Source organism: Somniosus microcephalus, chromosome 24 (genome assembly GCF_052327205.1).
Source record: "Somniosus microcephalus isolate GS21.2 chromosome 24, FLI_Smic_1.0, whole genome shotgun sequence".
NCBI classification, from domain to species: domain Eukaryota; kingdom Metazoa; phylum Chordata; class Chondrichthyes; order Squaliformes; family Somniosidae; genus Somniosus; species Somniosus microcephalus.
Genome location: NC_141010.1, coordinates 33,994,666 through 34,012,937, shown reverse-complemented (window position 1 = coordinate 34,012,937; position 18,272 = coordinate 33,994,666). Strand labels below are relative to the sequence as shown.

Below are 18,272 nucleotides of genomic sequence, written 5' to 3'. Positions count from 1 at the left end.
TCTCATCTCAGGCACTGCTCCTCAATTCTTACAAATAACTCATGTTTTATATACATATAAAAAGGTACAGGTAAATCGCTCAACCTTGGCTGAAAGGTTTTTGGGACACCTTTGGCACAGCGCAACGAGCAGCAGCAGCAGACTCACGACACGCTGCAGCACGTCGGCTGGCAGCTCCATTTCGGGTAACTCGCAGTCCGGATGGGAGGAGGGGAGCCGGGCATGGTGGCCAGAGCGGGAGAAGTAGACCACCACACGTGGAGCCGGCAACGGTGAGGAGGAGGCCGCGGTGAAGAGGAGGACGGAGCGGCTGAGGGACATCGTGCTCCCACTGCCACGGGAAGCCATTGTATTGACTTTGAACGCGGCGCTGTATGTATAGCTGACGCGTCCCTACGGGGAACAAGCATTCCATTGTACTTGTTACATATGGCAAATAAATCTAATCTGAATCTGAATGCGTCAGAACTTCTATCTGCCCCATGGATGTGCCCTTGTCCTTGCTCTGAATCTTGGAATCAGGGACATTAGCATATTTTGGCTGGTGTCTGCATCATTTTCAGCACAACTGGGGAGCCTACCCTAATGCAGGGAGGGAGGGGAATGTAATGGAGCTGGGGATATAGTTGTAGCATGGTCAACCAAGGATTTTTTTTTCGAAACTCTAATTTCAAATTTGCCACTTTCCCAACGGCACCTCATCACTCAGTGATCGATCGCCAGTCACTTGACCTTTGAAATGACATTGAGCCACACTTCCGGACACGTTCGTATGCCTGCTTCATGTAGACATGTGTAGCACTGGGGCAACAAAAGCCGAACTGGTGGGAATTCCAGCAGATCCAGCATTGTCCCACCTCGATTTCCTGTGGTGTCCACCTGAAATGGTGGGTGCAAAAAAAATAGGGCACACCCCCAGTTCCAGCGGAATTTTGCAAGATCAAAAATAGAGGCGACCACCTAGAGTAACTGGTGTCACCCAAAATCCTACCCACTCAGATAACGCTGCCAGGGCCTCGGACTTTCAGCAATCAGATGCTGCTGTTCTTGAAATCCATTTCACCTCATCATGCCAGTCACATAGCCACATGCAAATATGTCCTTTATATCAGTACATATGTTTATGATTTTGTTACAAAGAGCAAAAAGAGGCAAGTCTTCCTCCTGCGAGTACAAATATACTTCCTGTAATTTTGTGCTTTTAAGTGTCTAAGAAAATACCAGACAAACCTACACAATCCTCCAGAAATGTTTTTTCTGGAATGGAAAATATAGGGAAATAATTTGCAATCACTCACAGTACTGAGAACAGCTGCAACCACTTGAGAAAAAAAATCTCTTTACGAAGGGTGAAACAGCCTCACACAGTCAGTGCCTCGTCCTAATGACATCATTGGGAAGAGGTGCCGTACTGAGCCTGCTTCCTTCTGCATAAGGAGGCAGCAAGAGGTAAAGGGACCAATTGCCCAGCTCCCTCGAGGTCTGGGAGTACATCATGCCTAAAGACGACAATGGGGCATAAATTCTGGCGGAGTGCAAAACAGATTGCAGATTCGCTTTCGTCTGTTTTGAGCTACCGCCCAGGATGCATTTATACCCCCAGTGTCTAATGTTATCACACATCCAAAATCTTTCTGCTCCTGTTGCAATCCATCTCAATAGCTTTAAAATTTTTTAACAAACATCTACTTATCTTGCTGCACCCCCCCCCGCCCCCCAGTACATTTCCTGATGTGGTTCCCTGCATCCAGGAATTTCTGGGACTAGGTTGCCTAGTCCTACCGCCATTCTAAGCCCTTCAGGTGCCCAGGAATCTTTGGTGGCAAGTAACTTTAAAAAAAAATTAAAATTGTTGGTGTGGAACCAGGAGAAGCAGGAGTGCTCCTCCTACTCTGCAATATCCCAATCAGTCCCCCTCTCTCCCCTGTTGCCACTCCTCCTGCTCTGGGACTTAAGATCACAATCCCTCCTTGAATTTCTCCAAAGTTCTGCCGTCCACATCCTGTCCTGCACTATGTCCCACTCCCCTATTATACCAGTCCGCACCAACCTTCATTGGCTCCCCATCCTCCAATGCATTAACTTTAAAATCCTTGTCCTTATCTACAGTTCCTCCATGGCTTGCCCCTCAGTACGGATGTAAGCTCCTTGTGCCCCATGTACCAACCCCACATTTCCAACTCTGGCTTCCTTTGCATCCCCCTCCTCCCCTTGTTTGATGACCAGGCCTTCAGCTGTCTTGGCCCCACACTCATGAATTCTCTCCCTAAACCCCTCAACCTTGCTATGTCTCTCCCCCATCTTCAAAAACCGTCTCAAAACCTACCCCTTTGACCATGCCTTTCGACACATGCCCAACTGATTACTGCTCGCCGTTTTTCATCTCGGCAAAATGCCTTCAGACATTTTACAATGTTAAAAGTGCTGTATAAATGCATGTTTTTGTTTGCGATCTCATGAGTAGTCACCATGCAAAAATTCATGTTGGTTCATCCAAACCACAAGATTTAAGTATTAAGAAATTATAAAAGAACAAATCTCAAGATGAAATCACTGGCTTCCTATCTTATATCTAGCGTTTCCATATTATACAGTAAATGATCACGGTTACTATTTATAATTTCCACTGTTGCAATACTTCATGTTAAAGTTCTTATTTTAGTAATCTATTTAGTTTACCAAAGGTCAAAGGTTAGACTGTGTTTAAGCTAAATAAAGACATTTTGAAGAGATCATTTTGTCTTACACAGTAACTTAAAAGTTTGCCCATTGCTATTACAGCTTTTTAATGCCACAAAAATTGTAATTAGCAATCGTCAGGGTTGAAAGAGGAAAAGTCACCCCACTTTAGCTTATGCACGGGGGAGGGGTTTATTAAGTGTCTTTAACCAACACATGTCCCTATGAACTAAAATTGACAAAGGGGACAATTTGAACCTTACCTGCCCGGTGGAGTCCGGGAGGGTGGGCTGTTAAAATCGACCAAGTTACCTACCCGCCCATGAGACACCCAGAAGCCGGTGACTGTGATTATTACACAACTTTCTGGACAGGCAGCTAAGCCACCCGCTCAAAGCCGGTGAGGGGGTGTCCTTTTAAATATGCAAATCAGGGTCCAATGACATCATCGCTAATGAAGCCTGGGAGTTAAATTAGCCCATGCATGATTTCTGCAGCAGCGGGTGAGATTCCAACCCACCATACCACCCACCCAGCCAAAACCTGCCCCCAATTATAATCGGGCCTAAGTCTAAGGCTCAGCTACCAAGATCAGGGAACTTTTAGTAGTGAAATTTATAAATCATATAGGACAGACTAAAAAAATACATAAACAAAGGGAGCTCTGTTTAGTTTTTTTTTAAAAAGAGGCCACTTTTTTAAAACCACAATGCGTGTCACTCCAAATGAATGCGTGTTGGCAGCTCTGCTAATGCAGGTCTCCTGCTTCACAGCCAGAGACAGCTGAGGTCAAGTGATGGAAGTGTTTACTCCGAAAATCAATTGAAGTTATTGACTCACACGCCCCCCCCGCTCCTCTTTGCTAACCCCGGTTTACACTGGGCAAGTTGCTATGATTCTGCTGCAGATTCACAAGAAATGCAAAAACACAATGCACAATAAACTGGGCATGAAGAGCAGTTTTGTAGGCAATCCGTGAGACCCTGGCAGCTGGAAAAGAAAGTCTTCTGTTTCCCCCCGTGTGCTGAATAAATGTATTCAAGCTTCACTAATTTATGCCTTGGAGTTAATTATCCCAAGTAAGAATTCCCTCATTGTAATTGATTAAATTATTCTGCCGAGGACAATTGAATTACTGTGAGCAACTCGCAGGGATCTTGGTCATTGTAAGATTGGAACAGAAGAGGGAGATGAGATAAGGCTAGAAACTGGGACTGTTTATTGTCAAGTCACTTGGAAAAACCATCTCTTTCGTTACTATTGTCGCATGGCTTCCACACATATACCAAAGTAAAAATGATCTTATCTTTGGCCATGCCATACATTAACCAGTGTCACAGAATGCCTCCTATTGTTCCTTTATTACTACTTAGAGAAGGGATTAGAAGCTCTAAAAACTCATAGGACAGGCAAAAGCAAAAATACTGCAGAGGCTGGAAATCTGAAATCATAAACAGAAAATGCTGGCAACAAACACAAACAGCATTTTAAAATCTATTTTATAATGCTGTGCGTTAGCAGTCCTTTGGGCAGCCCCGACGCTCGTACCTCAGCTACAATGAGATTTTTCTTTTGCCATCAAGGGCAAGCTGCCTAAAATAACACAATATGCAACTTTGGACGGGGAGGGTTTGAAAGAAGATGGTTCCTCCGGAAAAATAGTAGTGAGCATTTTTAATTCAAAAAATAAATCCATATACTATTTGAATAGGTTCGTTGCTTTCCATATTTGGGATTTTTAAAAAAAATGCATAAATGGATAAACAAAAAGAAAAACATGGGCACAACGTCAGTGGTACTTTAAAAAAAAGTGATCATTATTCCTGTCGGGTATTTAACAGGAACTCAAACATACACTTCCTACAAGTGTGGAGGAGTTGCACTTCATCTGATCAATGAAAGCAATTATTTTTTTAATCAAATTTTAGCATGGTTGAAGCAGAAGTGTTCTGGAGTCAGGAATCTCCACCTACCACAAATCAGAACTAGAATTGAATTCACTATAGAGTCATAGAGTCATAGAGTTTTACAGCACAGAAAGAGGCCCTTCGGCCCATCGTGTCTGCGCCGCCCATCCATCCCTGTCCAGTCTAATCCCATTTTCCAGCATTTGGTCCATAGCCTTGTATGCAATGGCATTTCAAGTGCTCATCCAAATGCTTCTTGAATGTTGTGAGGGTTCCTGCCTCCACCACCCTTTCAGGCATTGAGTTCCACATTCCAACCACCCTCTGGGTGAAAAAGTTCCTCCTCAAATCCCCTCTAAATCTCCTGCCCCTTACCCTGAATCTATGCCCCCTTGTTATTGACCCCCCCACTAAGGGGAAAAGTTCCTCTTTATCTACCCTATCTATGCCCCTCATTATTTTGTACACCTCAATCAGGTCCCCCCTCAGCCTTCTCTGCTCCAAGGAAAACAACTCCAGCCTGTCCAGCCTCTCTTCATAGCTGAGGCGCTCCATCCCAGGTAACATCCTGGTGAATCTTCTCTGCACCCTCTCCAAAGCAATCACATCCTTCCTATAGTGAGGCGACCAGAACTGCACACAGTACTCCAGCTGTGGCCTCACCAGCGTTTTGTACAGCTCCATCATAACCTCCCTGCTCTTATATTCTATGCCTCGGCTAATGAAGGCAAGTATCCCATATGCCTTTTTAACCACCTTATCTACCTGCTCCGCTGCCTTCAGGGATCTATGTACATGTACACCAAGGTCCCTCTGACCCTCTGTACTTCCTAGGGTCCTACCACTCATTGTGTATTCCCTTGCCTTATTTGTCCGTCCAAAATGCATCACCTCGCACTTTTCAGGGTTAAATTCCATTTGCCACTTTTCCGCCCATCTGACCAACCCGTTTATATCGTCCTGTAGCCGGAGGCTTTCCTCCTCGCAATTTACCACCCCACCAATTTTCGTGTCATCTGCGAACTTACTGATCATACCTTTTACATTTTCATCCAAATCATTTATGTAGATCACAAACAATAAGGGACCCAGCACCGATCCCTGAGGTACCCCACTGGACACAGGCTTCCAGTCACAAAAGCAACCTTCGACCATCACCCTCTGCCTCCTGCCACTCAGCCAGTTTAGGATCCAACGCGCCAAGGCACCCTGGATCCCATGGGCTCTTACCTTCTTGATCAGTCGCCTATGCGGGACTTTGTCAAAAGCTTTACTGAAGTCCATGTACACCACATCCACAGCATTTCCCTCATCCACCCCACTAGTCACCCCCTCGAAAAATTCGATCAGATTTGTTAGACATGATTCAAAACATATTCTAGGGAATATACAGAAAGTCACTGCCAACTCAAACAGAAAAGACGGATAATAAACAGAGGCTTGAGAGATGTTAATCCATAAAACACATGAGGGACAAAAGTATAAGTGAGTCACAAACATACCCCTCACATTCTGTGGAGTACACCACATTCCTCATGAGAATATCACTCCCCCCCCCACCTCCACCACAATACACATTACTACTGAATATTTCACATTTCATATTTCAAAAGCCAAGCTGAGAATGTTTACACTGGGAAGAGAAGGTTCAGGGGTGATCGCAGAGGAGTGTTCGAGATCCTATGGGTACAGACAAGATAAAGTATGTTCAACACAATCACAAGATTGTACAATAGCAAAATACTGCGGATGTTGGAAATCCAAAATAACAACAGAAAATGCTGGAAAAACTCAGGTGGTCAGGCAACATCCGTGGACAGAAATTTGAGTTGACGTTTCGGGTCGAACCCTTCTTCAAAACTGGAAAGAAAAGATAGATCGGAGGCAGGGCTGCGATCAGACAAAAGAATAAAAGAAACAAAAGAAGTAAAAAAGAGACATTAAAAGGTATTAGAAGCTAGACGAGATGGTAATAGGCTGAGATTGGGTGTAAAGTGTACTGGCAGGGCAAGAGGTAGCTGCCAGGTGAGAGAGAGAAACAAAAGGAAAGGGGGGGGGGGGGGAAAGGAGTGGAAAAATTACCAGAAAAAAATGAAATAGGGGCCGAGGTTATGATCTGAAATTGTTGAACTCGATATTGAGTCCGGAAGGCTGCAGAGTGCCTAATCGGAAGATGAGGTGCTGTTCCTCGAGTTTACGTTGAGCTTCCGTGGAACAATACAAGAGATTGTACAGTAAGCCTCAAACTTAGAATGGGAGAGTGTAAAGACTTTACGGCACTACACAGAGGTGGTGAATGTATGATATAGATTGCCCAGGGTAGCACTGCGGACTATTATTACAGCAAATTCAAAAGACACTTGGATAAGTATCTGGAAAAAAAAAATCGATATGAGCGACAGGAACCAGAGAATAGTGCTGGACGATTGTTTTTGGACTGGAGGAAGGTACACATGGGTGTTCCCCAGGGGTCGGTACGAGGACCACTGCTTTTCTTGATATATATTAATGATTTGGACTTAGGTGTATAGGGCACAATTTCAAAATTTGCAGATGACACAAAACTTGGAAGTATAGTGAACAGTGAGGAGGATGGGGATAGACTTCAAGAGGACATAGAATGGGCAGATACGTGGCAGGTGAAGTTAACGCAGAAAAGTGCGAAGTGATATATTTTTGTAGGAAGAACGAGGCAATATAAACTAAAGGATACAATTCTAAAGGGGGTGCATGAACAGAGAGACCTGGGGGTATATGTACACAAATCTTTGAAGGTGGCAGGACAGGTTGACAAAACGGTTAAAAAAGCTTGCGGGATCCTGGACTTCATAAATAGAGGCATAGAGTACAAAAGCAAGGAAGTTGTGATGAACCTTTATAAAACACTTTTTTGGTCACAACTGGAGTATTGTGTCCAATTCTGGGCACCGCACTTTAGGAAGGATGTGAAGGCTTTAGAGAGGATGCAGAAAAGATTTACAAGTCTGGTTTCAGGGAAGAGGAACTTCAGTTACGTGGATAGACTGGAGAAACTGGGGTTGTTCTCCTTAAAGCAGAGAAGATTGAGAGAAGATTTGATAGAGGTGTTCAAAATCATGAGGGGTCTGGACAGAGTAGATAGAGAGAAACTGTTCCCATTGGCAGAAGGCTCGAGAACCAGAGGACACAGATTTAAGGTGATTGGCAGAAGGTCCAAAGGCGACAGGAGGAGAATCTTTTTTACGCAGCGAGTGGTTAGGATCTGGAATGCACTGCCTGAAGGGGTGGTGGAGGCAGATTGAATCATGGTTTTCAAAAGGGAATTAGATAAGCACCCAAAAGAAAATTTTTTGTAGGGCTACGGGGAAAGGGCGGGGGAGTGGGACTAGCTGAAGTGCTCTTGCAGAGAGCCAGCACGGGCTCAACAGGCTGAATGGCCTCCTTCTGTGCTGTTACAATTCTATGATTCTAGGTGTTTTGCGACAGGATATTTCCCAGACACGGAGACAGGCTGATTGACCATATTGGTCTCCTCTGGTCCTGTATATTTCTATGTTCCGTTAGTGTAATGTATGAAAACAGCTGTGCTTACTGTTTCAATTCATTGTGGACAAAGAAATGATGTAATACAATAACTGCATATGACAGGAAATGGGGATAAACTAGGACAGATGTAGTGGGGGGGGGGGGGAATTTTAACATCCAAAAATGGGCGGGTTTGGGTTGGGTGGGAGATTAAAGTGTAAAAAATCTGAATTCCAACCCCAACCCGCCTACATAGGCAGGCGGAGGCGGGATGGGAGTGGGGTGGGCAACCAGCCTGCTCCTAGGAGGTGGGTTGGCACTTTAAATATGATAAATAAGGCTTGAAGACTCAGATTTAATCTGCTTTGCCGCTTTAACTGTGGCTGGCCGGGGTTCCCGGGCCTCAGGAAACCCGCGCAGCTACAGCGAGACGAGGTCAGCCTCACGGAGCACTCCTTGTGGGCCGGGAGGAGCAGGAGTTCTCCCAGAGGCTGTCCTCACCTCCCGGGATCGGTCCTCACCTCCCAGGATCAGACCCCGCCCCCACCCAGGGTAGGGGATCAGACCTACCTGGGGCTGCAGCCTCTTCGCCAGCATTCCCTGCCTAACAGAACATTAACATTTCCCCAAAGAGGACAGTCCGTCCTCAAAAGGAAAGGAGACTCAGCATTAACTGAATAATTTAGTTGCATCACTTAGCGAAGTTACAAGTGTCATGAAAGTTCAGTTTTAGTGCTTTTCTGGCTGATGTGGAGTTCTGTCAGTAGGGAAATGTAAGGCGAACACCACACCGCAATGATACTAAATCACAGCTAACCAGATAGGCCTGCTTGCTGTGACTGGATGTGAAGTAGAAACCTTTCCCATTTCCTAGCACTGAAACCCATACACACAAAGACAAGCCGTCCTGCCGCCATTTAGAGAGAAACCCCAGGTCAGTGAGGTCATTATTTAATATTAGCCTGATATGGATTTAAGTAGCCTAATTCAGGGAGATTTAGCTTATCCTTTTCAGTCACCATGAACAGTGTTAACTTCTCAGATAGCGATTTAGGATGCTAAATATTACCTTTATCAGCCAGTATCAATTTTAATTATTTGAATGAATCACAAAAAATAATTGTTCTTCACACAATCACACAAAGTCCCCGGTTTGTCACAGCGCAATGCATTACATAGAAACCAAACCAGAATGCCAGTACAGGTATAGACTCCAAAACATAGACCTAGTTACATTTTTCCATTGATCAATAAGGTATTCAGACAGGTGAAGCTTTAAAGCTGGTTAATCTTTTGTTGGTTAGGCTATGGCAATTCAGTCCATTGTCGCTCAGGTTTAACTCCAGGATAAACAGTACCACACCAGCAATTATTCTTTTTGATTTATGTTTACCTTTTACATTGAATTTAGTTTTGAAGGACCGGGATAGCAGCCTCCATTATCGGACAAAAGAAAGGAGATGGATTTTATCTGCGACTGAATCCGGTTATACTGATGGGGCAAAATGAAGCAGGGTGGGAGGAGGCTCGTGTAGAGCATAAACACCAGCATAGACCAGTTGGGCCGGATGGCCTACTTCTTTGCTGTAAATGATATGTAAAAAGATATTTTCACATCCGCCTTATTATGGAATCATTATCACAGCTCAATTTTTGCTGCTACTGGGTATCACACATTGAGGGCAAATGATATAAAAAATGTAAACAAACCTTTAAATTGGTTTCGATGAAAGACTCCCAGTAAAAAGTTGCTAATCTTATTTAAAATATAGATTAAAGCAGGTCACTTGGTTTTCATTATCCACAAGCCAACCACATACAGCACCAATACTGCGCTTTGGTAATTATACAAAGGCGCGGTCATACGTTAAGACATGTTTTTATATGGAAACAGTTGCATTGGCCGATTGATGGTATCTTTGCTGTGGTGTATTCCTAAAGGTCTTCGTGGCACCCTGACACTGCCCTACCTCTGTGGAACTCTCGCGTCAGATCACAGGGCCACACAGTCACTCTTCCCTCGCTGTTTAAGGGGAATATTGGGATCCTCGCTGCTACTTATTAACACGGTGATAAAACCACCTCAATACACGAGGAAAGCTTTCGGATCAGGACCAGAGTGTCCCAAGACCAGGGAGACTAGCAAGAACCACAAAAGAAAAACTGCCACAGATCTGTTTCAGAATGGGCATGCATAAACTGCTTTTGAAAAGTGATGGTACTCCGGAGTCGGAGAAAACACTCGTATGAAGTATTGATTCTGTATTGTCTGGTCTTGTTCCAGCTTTGGATCCAATCGGTATTCCCCAGTTTGCCTCAGGCTTAAGTGAAAGGGCCTTCCCTCAGTTCTTTCCTTGTAAACCATATTGATGAACTAATAGCCCCAGGCACTGACTGGAGTTTATTATTTAAAAAAAAAACATTGTGCTCTAATCCCCAGGTTGCAATTTTATTGGAGCTAATAGATGTTGTCTTTTTTTTTCATCCACCCCCCCCCCGCTCCCCCAGTGGCATTACCTCACAATCATGAAAGCCATGCTGTCTGAGCAGCAGTCTCTCATTTGCCAAGCAGCCGGACTGGCTCCTCGCTCGTGTAGCTGCACGTGTGAACTTGGTTAAAATTCAGGAAGTGAATCCTGTTCCCACGGAGCTGCTGTCAGAACGGATCAGTGCAAATATAATCGGCCCTTTATTCTGAGCATCAAATGGCAAAAGGCTGTGACTCTGCCCTAATTATTCTATCTGCAGCTTAAATAACAGTCACTATTTATTTCAGTATATGAAACAAACCTATAAACGCGGGAAGCTTCATTGCCACCTTTAGCGTGTGTTCAAATCTTGCTCATTTCTCACAAATAACGAAGGTTATGTTTTATAGACAATGCAACATTCATTGAAAGTTTTAGCGGAGCTCCCCAAAAGCTCGGTTGTTTAAAACAGTGAAAAGATCAACAATTCAGATCAGGAAGGCCCCTGGTTCCGTCCACAGTCGGTGCCGAGTTAGCTGATCGCAGCCAGAGGATTCACAATTGGCCTCAGTGTCCTGGGATAGAGAGCAAAAAAAAAAATCAGCGAGGGCTGCCATTCACTGGAAAGTGAATGCATGCAGGCACTTGGCAAGAGCATACATGTGATGTCTTGCACAAATAACCCACTAACATTCAGGCCTAGAAATTCATCTCGGGTGGTGACGCTAAACGGGCGGTATCCGATCAGCCGTCCGTTATACGCAGCGCCCGATATTCAGTTCCATCGACGACTCCTCTTCCTCCCTCTGCGCGCATCTTTCCTCTTCTTCGCTGCCTCCGCTCCCTCTCCCGAAGATACTAGAGTGCGAGGGGGACTGCCAGTAGAGCTACCCCCCCACCCCCCCCCCCACGAGTGTGAGCAAGTGTTGCGAGCAAAAGCCTTTAAAGAAGAATGAAGGCTTCTCCACTTACAACAACACTCCCCGTTACCATAGGGAATTGAGATACATTTAGAAAGCTGCAAGAGTTGCAGAAAGTTACACCGAGCCAGTCAAGCTGAAAAAGCATTTCAGCTGCAAGTTGTTGCTGATGATCCCTTTAAATAGCGCTGCTGGAGGCTCCTTCCTGCGTGTGAACGCTTGATCAGCTGGTCGTAATTAACAGAGGCCGGTAAGTGGAGCAGCGAACACGAAAATAGCAGATCGAGCGTCAGGTGAGCGTTGCATACTCACTGATGTCACGATCTGCATAATCTACATATCCCCCCAGTCGAAAATGATGACTGCCACAGGACCTGCCAGCAGCGGGTGGAAGTGAGGCAGCTGCCAGCAGGTCTTAATGGCCAGCGCCAACACTTCAGATTTCTAGGCCACAATCTTCTGACTCAGAGTTTACAGTGCTAACAACTTGTCTTGCAAATGCTGTAATCAATGACCTGCATAAAACCTATACTATCAGCTTTATTATTTAAATGTGAATTAGGGATGAGGGACTTAGTTATGTGGAGAGACTGGAGAAGCTGGGATTGTTCTCCTTGGAGCCGAGAAGGTTAAAGGGAGATTTAATAGAGGTGTTCAAAATTCTGAGTGGTTTCGATAGAGTAGATAAGGAGAAACGGTTTCCACTGGCAGGAGGGTCAGTAACCAGAAGACATTGATTGAAGATAATTGGCAAAAAATCCAGTGGGGCAATGCGGAGTGTTTTTTTTTTACGCAGCGAATTGTTATGATCTGGAATGCACTGCCTGAAAGGGTGGTGGAAGCAGATTCAATAGTAACTTTCTAACGGTAATTGGATAAAGACTTGTAAAAGGAGAAATTTGCAGGGCTTTGGGGAAAGAGCAGGGGTGTGGGACTAATTGGATAGCTCTAATTGGATGGGCCGAATGGCCTCCTTCTGTGCTGTATGATTTGAAGTCATAGGGCAGGGTTTATACAAGAACTCTGAATCCACAGTGATATCAGTTATCCGATGTAATGACAACCCGAGAGGACTAAATAAGTCAGATGATGTACCACACACTTTCCACAAAGCACTGCTATTAGTTATAAGTGGGTACAGTTACGTAAGTTGAGGGCACGAGAGATGAATGGATGTTAGGGTGTTACACAGATCGAGGGTGGCAAGTGGTCAGCAGATCTGGGCAACCGTGTTAAGTGTAATAATTGCAGACAGATAACAAGGATGGTGACCATAACCAACAAGTATTTTAGAGGTTGAATCCACTGAATAAAAATAAACAGCAAGCACGCTGAATTATTCTTGCAGTCCAAGTGAACGCTCTTTTTCTGCAAGAGTCACTCCACTGTAGGTTTAATTGATTAAAAAAAAGATTTTGCCCAATCAAACTTTTAATAATCCAATGTTTCTGCCCATAATGGTTATAAGAAGTTATGGCACGCAAGCACTCCCTGTCCCGTGATCTGCAGCCTAATTATTTTTATGACATTAATAATCAGTACAGAGCGTGCTAAAGAGACAGATAAGAGGCAGCTGAGCAAAGATCACAATAATTAAATGGGGGGAAAAATGTGAGTCATTTCGTGCAAGGCATGACTATACCACTGAGTTTAGTTCCTCATTAAAAGGCTTTTCCGAATGCTCAGGAAAAAAAATTGCACACAGTCCTGCAGCTGTATTCCTGCCTGATTTGGTTAAACCTTTAAACCCACCAGGGGCCGGTCATCATCACCTAGCGACATTCAGCACACTGGTGGGTGCAAAAGTGACAAAGATCAGAATATAGGGAAGATGATTCTGCAGAACATTTTCTTTTTTTTTTTAAACACAGCCTAATACATTGAAATAAACATTCCCATTAATGGCTATCAGGTCTCCAAAGTACTACAAACATGTCAAAGAGTCATAAAAGGCTGCTCAAACATTTACCCACTGCCCATATAGTGTTTTTTACTTTTTACTACCCACTGCTGTATTATTATAGAATATAAATCTTCAGTTAATAAACAGTTTTATCAGTTCATTTAAACCCCATCATGGATTCCTCAGCACTTAGGAGTTATGATATCATATTCCTTTATTATTTATTTCAAAATGTTCCCAGTTTTCACCAATCCCCAAAGGGTACTTCTTAGAATAAATTAGGTCATCAGAACAGTAAAATACCACAAAACTCTAGGCACAAGTTCACAGTAACTGTAAATGATGTGTAATGTGGTGGAATATTATCTTGGGACACTAATAAGCGGTCCAGAATGTTACAATAGAGGTACTTGGCAATGACTCCCACAATAGCAGTTTCAAGCTTCAGTTGTTCTATAAGATGGAGGTACTGGCCAGAGGCCACACCACCCCCCAGAGGGAATCTCAAAGGGAGAGTCCAAAGGCCATTGGTGGGTACCGCTCTAGGGCCAGAGCATGTGATTTAGTCCCCGGCTGCCGACTCACTCTCTTAGTTGGGGAAATGCTGGGAGATCTTCAGGAAGGGGGGTACGAAAACACATTCTTAGTAGCTCTAAATCAATTCACGGATATATATATTGCTCAACAATGAGTTAGTAAAATCCCGAATATAGATGTTGCGAAGAAGCCTTCACAAAAGTCTTTGTCATTGATTGCACAGCTTCTCTAGCTAACCCACGCTGTCATTTTTTCTTCAATGTCAGGTAACATAAAACCGCAAAAGCTAAGAGTACTCGGCAACATATTCAGAGCAAAACTTAGAATCAAAATAATAAAAGGGTCTCCACTGTTTGCTATGGTTTCAATTCAAAGGAATGATACGCATTGGCCTGAAGGCAAAGTAAATGGCTCAGTTTTCCATCTCTTTAAATTAATGTTACATTTATTCAGATGAATCTGTTGATGTCACATTGTGTACGTGTTAATAGATTGCAATTGATATCACTGCACACAGTCTGTTACTTGTATTGGTACCCATAGTCACTCCTCTACAGCGGTACTCAAACACTCCAACTGGTGATACCAAGGAACCTCAGTAAAGACATCCAGGCATTCCTCCCTTTCAAGGGTCAGACAAGAATAATAGCCAAATGAACAGTGCCCATCAAATGGTACCATAGCAAGGAGTCTGTCGGTCAGAGAGCAGGGGAAGGGTAAACATTGGTGAGGAACTTCTTTTATTTTAAATTCAAAACAATAATATACATCTTTTTAAGCAATGCCGTAGACTAGGAATGTCCAAGGCTTTTGTCTTCATGGACTAGATGGGTACATATAAGAGTCATCGTTTTTAAATCTACATTCCTATTAATTTGCATGTATCTCAAGTTCAAATTACAAGATCGAGCTAAGAACAGCCCTTTCCAAACCTTCAGGCCCACAAAGTTCAAACAGAAATTAAAAAGCACAAATAGTACTGAGTTACCCAGACTTTGAAGGCTGGATTGCCAGGGTTCAGGGTCTAATGTGGCCCATAGGCTGCTGTTGGCAAACTTACACAAAATGGCATGTCTTTGCGTTGATTACACTGGGCCTGTGAAAGGTCCTCACCTTGCACAGTAAATGAACCCCACATTTCCTATCCAGGTTGATGGAGTTAGTTTGAAAAATAATTGAAACAAATTAAAGGCTGCTGGCATGTGTGTCTCTCTGTCTTCACAACAAGAACTTTCATAGCTTTGCAAACATCACTCCCAAGTGTTATAAAATATGATTTAGGGCAGAGGACCTTTCTAGACCCAGTTTATCAAATACAGAAAGTTGATATCACCTAACGCAATGGTCTTCAAGTTATCCCCAGTGTCCTCGCCAATACTTATCCTTCAATCAACATCACTAAAACAGATTATCTGGTCATTATCACATTGCTGCTTGTGGGACCTTGCTGTGCGCAAATTGGCTGCCACGTTTCCTACATTACAACAGTGACTACACTTCAAAATTACTTCATTGGCTGTAAAGCGCTTTGGGACATCCTATGGACATAAAAATCTTTCTTTTCTTTTTATTAACTGGCAATGTGGATCAGCTGCCCTCTATACAAACCACCCAATTTTCATTGCCACCATTTTCAATTGAAATGAAATTCGGCTCATTTCTATAATGAGTGGCAGATCCACAACACTCGGTTTACGCCAAAGCAGCAAGTTGAAAATCTATAATGGGGAACAAAGAAATGGCAGACCAATTAAATACATACTTTATTTGTGTCCTCCTTTGTGAAGACAGAACCAAACTCCCAAAGATGTCGGGGAACATAGGGTTGTGGTAAACCACTGTTATACCTGTCTGTACGTGTATGTGTATTCCACTAGGTACAGGTCTGGACATGCCTCGGCTGACTCCTCCCACTATTCCAGGTATATAAGTGACTACCTCCCAGTCCCTTAGTGTTCTGGACGGGTCGACCACTCGAGACTAGACCTTCATTCTTTAGTTAATAAAAGCCTGGTTGTTACTCGCTTAACCTCAGTCTTTTGAGTAATTGATGGCGCATCAATTTTATTAACTAAATTTTTTATAATGGAGAAGATCCTCACACCAGCATGCCTGGACCTGGACAGTCGGGAAGCGGACGCTTCCACCAAGTTTGCTCACTGGCTCATGTGCTTCGAGGCATTCCTGACTGCCTCCACTGCGGTCGCAACGGATGCGGACAAACTGTCTGTCCTGATCTCCAAGGTGAACCACCGAGTGTACTCAGTCATCCGGGACGCGACCTCGTACACAGCCGCCCTCCAGCTCCTCAAGACCCAGTACACGCGTCCTGTGAACGAAGTTTATGCCAGGCACCTCCTGGGGAGTCGCAAGCAACAACCTGGGGAATCGACTTAGGAATACCTCCAAGCACTGTCCGTGCTTGGCCGGGCCTGTGGGTGTAAGGCGGTAACACCCACTAAGTACACGGAGGAACTGATCCGGGATGCCTTCGTAGCGGGCCACAGGTCCAACTACACCCGACAGCGACTGCTGGAGCAGAGTGACCTCACCCTCGACAAAGCCTCCGAAATCGCACTAACGCTGGACGCAGCCTACCGGGGCATGGATGCCTACTCCTCTGCACCGTGGACGCCGCAGGGAACGACAACCTGGGACACGGTAGGACAGCCCCATAGCACCGTACCACCCCAACAACGGCCCAACCACCGCAGAAGTGTCCCAAAGCCAGACAGCAGTATCCCAAGGCCAGAAATGCTACTTCTGTGGCCAGGCCAAACACCCCAGAGCGCGCTGCCCGGCGAAGAATGCGACCTGCTCGGGCTGCGGGAAAAAGGGACACTACGCTAGCGTCTGCAAGGCCAAAGCCACCCCAAATGCCAGCAGCGCCGCGTGTGGGCCGTGCGAGCCGCCATCTTGGGCCCCCAACAGCGCCGCGTGTGGGCCGTCATCTTGGGCCTCCCCAGCCATGTGCGAACCACCGCAGCAGCAGCCATCTTGGACGACTCCAGCCACATGGGAATCATGGACGCCGCCATCTTGGACACCAGCCGGGATGCAGCAGGCCGCCAACCCCCCCCCCCCCCATCTGATACCCGCAGCGACACACCGACCCCTACGCTGGCCTCTGTTACGCTGGACCAAACGAGACCGCACCAACTAGCTCGGTCCAAAATGGACGTTAAGGTAAACGGCTATGCAATAAACTGCCTTTTTGACTCTGGGAGCACAGAGAGCTTCATCCACCCCGACACGGTGCGGCGTTGCTCTCTCCCAGTCCTGCCTGCGCACCAGCAGATTTCTATGGCCGCCGAGTCCCAGTCAGCGGACAGATAGAAATCAGTATTTGTAGGGAAATGGTGTTAGGGAAATTGATGGGATTGAGGGCCGATAAATCCCCAGGGCCTGATAATCTACATCCTAGGGTACTTAAGGAAGTGGCCCTAGAAATAGTAGATGCATTGCTGGTCATCTTCCAAAATTCGATAGACTCTGGAACAGTACCCATGGATTGGCGGATAGCTAATGTTACCCCACTGTTCAAAAAGGGTGGTAGAGAGAAAACGGGGAATTACAGACCGGTAAGCCTGACATCGGTAGTGGGGAAAATGCTAGAGTCCATTATAAAGGATGTAATAGCAAAGCACTTGGAAAAAAGTGACCAGATCAGACAAAGTCAACATGGCTTTACAAAAGGTAAATCGTGCTTGACTAATCTACTGGAATTTTTTGAGGATGTAACTGGTAAAATAGATAAGGGAGAACCAGTGGATGTGGTGCATTTGGATTTTCAAAAGGCTTTCGATAAGGTCCCGCATAAGAGATTAGCGTGTAAAATTAAGGCACGAGATTGGGGGCAAGGTATTGACTTGGATAGAGAACTGGTTGGCAGACAGAAAGCAGAGTTGGAATAAACGGCTCTTTTTCCGAGTGGCAGGCAGTGACTAGTGGGGTACCGCAGGGATCGGTCCTTGGACCCCAGCTATTCACAATATATATTAATGACCTGGACGAGGGAACTAGATGTAATATCTCCAAGTTTGCAGATGACACAAAGCTGGGTGGGCGTGTGTGCTGTGAGGAGGATGCAGAGAAACTCCAGGATGATTTGGACAGGTTGGGTGATTGGGCAGAAACATGGCAGATGCAATATAACGTGGATAAATGCGAGGTTATCGACTTTGGTGTCAAAAACAGGAAGGCAGATTATTATCTGAATGGCAAGAGATTGGGAGAAGGGGAAGTGCAACGAGACCTGGGCGTCCTTGTGCACCAGTCACTGATGGTAAGCATGCAGGTGCAGCAGGCAGTTAAGAAGGCAAATGGTATGTTGGCCTTTGTAGCGAGAGGGTTT

At 44.9% G+C, this 18,272-nt stretch overlaps 1 protein-coding gene across 3 annotated transcripts in view; it reads right to left on the bottom strand.

Moving 5' to 3' along the window:
- LOC147101209 (inactive phospholipase C-like protein 2) overlaps positions 1-18,272 on the bottom strand; it is a 221,781-nt gene that overhangs the window by 89,850 nt on the left and 113,659 nt on the right. The window contains exons 1-2 of one of the 3 annotated variants that reach the window (XM_085966462.1): positions 11,250-11,455; positions 10,881-11,133 (exon numbers count right to left, since the gene is read on the bottom strand). The exons of the other annotated variants lie outside the window; for them this stretch is intronic. The gene's annotated coding sequence lies outside the window, so the exon portion shown is untranslated. Of the gene's footprint in view, positions 1-10,880; positions 11,134-11,249; positions 11,456-18,272 lie in introns of those variants that run through there. 3 annotated transcript variants of the gene reach the window in all.